This window comes from Onthophagus taurus, chromosome 7, assembly GCF_036711975.1.
Source record: "Onthophagus taurus isolate NC chromosome 7, IU_Otau_3.0, whole genome shotgun sequence".
Lineage (NCBI taxonomy): Eukaryota > Metazoa > Arthropoda > Insecta > Coleoptera > Scarabaeidae > Onthophagus > Onthophagus taurus.
In genome coordinates this window covers 29,374,735-29,376,985 of record NC_091972.1, presented here as the reverse complement: position 1 = coordinate 29,376,985, position 2,251 = coordinate 29,374,735, and the positions used below count along the sequence as shown (strand labels likewise).

Genomic DNA, 2,251 nt, shown 5'->3' with positions numbered 1-2,251 from the left:
GATGAGATGTTGCAGTGATTGAGACAGACCGTTCACTCAAATTTCTCGCAACCAAAGGTTGTCTATAAATAACATTGTAGCAAAGAAATTGGGCTGGGATAAGAACAGAGCAGGAAGGTAAGTTTTGATTTTAGTTTTTAATTAGCCAATTTCCTCTTTTATGCCTCTAGCGCCCACAATGGGGCGTTATCGCCCACTTTGAAAAACAGTAATTTAGAAGATCCACAGAAATATACAAAAAATACACTGTTATTGAAGCGCTATCGTTTAAATTTGCACTTATAACTTAAGTTGACATGAAACGAAGTTTTCAAACAAATTTTCATATTTGACAATTTAAGGAAGATATTTGTCATTTATTGTAATCAAAATTTAAGTTAAATCTGGTTATTTTATTTTTTATTTCTCTTCTGTATTTTCCTCGATATGTTCTATTTCTCTTCTGCTTTTTATAAGTCGAACTAATAAATATTTCGTGTATATAAATAGAAAAACATTTTTAATTTACTTTATTTAACCTCACCTACAGATTTAAAGAACATGTATATTTTTAAACTGAATTTTCATCTTTGATAGAGCATATTTTCATACTTAAGCAGATTTTGATTTTTATATAGCATTTTTAAAGCGCTTAATTTAATATTTTTGTGGCATATCTTTGGTTGCCTTACTTATTGGATATATTTTAAACAGAAATACAGGTATTTGACTTGAGAATTATAGTTACCTTTGAAATATTTCTTTTTCCTTTCATTCACGGTGATGTCAGATACATCTATTGCGACTTCCTTCTTATAAAGAAATTCCACTAACAAACAAGGAGTGCATTTTTGAAACAATGGCAAAGGTGAAGTTGTGTAAGGATTATCCGATCAGACGATAGAACGTATTTTTGAAATAGAAGATGTGTGCTTTTTTTCAAAGTGGGGATTTGATGGATAGCCTCAAGCACAATATAAATAAAAAAATTTAACAAACCCGAAAGCATCAGATGCCAATTTGGTTCCAATTTGCACACGAAACAACAAATTTCATTAAATCGGAGAAGGAATAATCTAAATCCTAGAAAAATCATATTAATCAGATAAGTGTTGTAAGTCATCGATTATAGACACGACATCTATACAACACTGTTATATTTATTTATATACTGTTATATTTTATTATATTCTGTCTATTATATTTATTATATCTTATATATTTTATTTGATAGACATCAAACGATTTTTAATTTTTAGTATTGAAGACTAATAAACGCGCAGTAAACAAAGATTATTTCGAATTCGGATATCAACAGTGTACGCTTGGATTCCATTTTTTACAAACATTGTTGTTAAGACCAAAAATTCAAGAAAGATTGAAGCAAGAACTCGGTTTTATTGCCAATAAAACTAACCAAATGTATAGAAGCACGAATGATGGCAAAACCATATATTTTATTTTGAATAAAAATCGTTTTTAGTTGTCATTGTTTTATTATTAACCCAATTTAAACCCATTCGCCCAAAAAACCATGAAAATAAAACTTTGTTCCTCCTTTTCCCTTGTTTAGCCCTATTGCATGGCTTACTTTGTATGATTACTTCTAAAAGGGAGAACTTTTTGAAGTTTTCGTTTAGGCTTTCAATGAATAAAAACTGGTCTTCAATTTATACTGAAAACTGTTGTCAGCTGAAAAAAGGAAATTTAATATTATAACACTTGTAATTTCTTTTGGTTTTGGAAGTATTAGTAAACTCTAATTTGAATCAGCCACTGTTGCCTAACATCATCCAGAAAGGAAATTGAGGAGCAACATTCCAACTTAGAAAGTCAACTTTATGGTGCCGGAATTGCAGAAAAAAGTTTTAGAACAGCATAACTCAAACCATTTTCATTATTTTAATTCTAATTTTTTAACTGTTTGTTGAAAACAACATTTCAAAGCACAATAATAAGTAGGTAACCTAAGGAATGGATTTTCGACGATTTAATTAAAAAAATATTAACAAATAATCATTTTTTTGGTTAAAAATTGAACGAAATTATTCAAATAGTTGCCAATCACTCTAAAATCAATATTTCTAAATTCTCCTTTGATTGTACAGGCTATACTGTTGTAAATTATGTTTTTTTCAATATACTAAAATTTCCAAATGTTCCCAAGTGTTTGAGGTCCTTACAGTAGTGTTACCTCATAATAAATTATTTTTGACATAGGTCATCTCCTAGATGAATATAGTACAATTATATTATATGTCGTACATAATTT

The 2,251-nt window shown here is 28.7% G+C and overlaps 1 long non-coding RNA gene across 1 annotated transcript; it reads left to right on the top strand.

Moving 5' to 3' along the window:
- The first annotated feature begins 774 nt into the window (after positions 1–774).
- Positions 775–1,468, top strand: LOC139430334 (uncharacterized). The gene is made up of 2 exons (XR_011640820.1): positions 775–1,093; positions 1,239–1,468. It is a non-coding gene; the product is annotated as an uncharacterized lncRNA (long non-coding RNA).
- Positions 1,469–2,251: the final 783 nt, after the last annotated feature.